Genomic DNA, 200 nt, shown 5'->3' on the forward strand with positions numbered 1-200 from the left:
AAAACAAAACAACACACAAAACAACCAAAGAAAAAACAGAAAAAACAAAAAAAGAAAAAAAAAACAAAAAAAAAAAATAAAGAGACAAAGTGCCTACCATCCACCTTAGTACTTGTATATTACAATCCGGTAAAATAATTAAATAAAAAAAAAAAAAAAAAAAAAAAAAAAAAAAAAAAAAAAAAAAAAAAAAAAAAAAA

Source organism: Eimeria mitis, genomic scaffold (genome assembly GCF_000499745.2).
Source record: "Eimeria mitis Houghton genomic scaffold, Emh_scaff1224, whole genome shotgun sequence".
NCBI lineage: Eukaryota > Apicomplexa > Conoidasida > Eucoccidiorida > Eimeriidae > Eimeria > Eimeria mitis.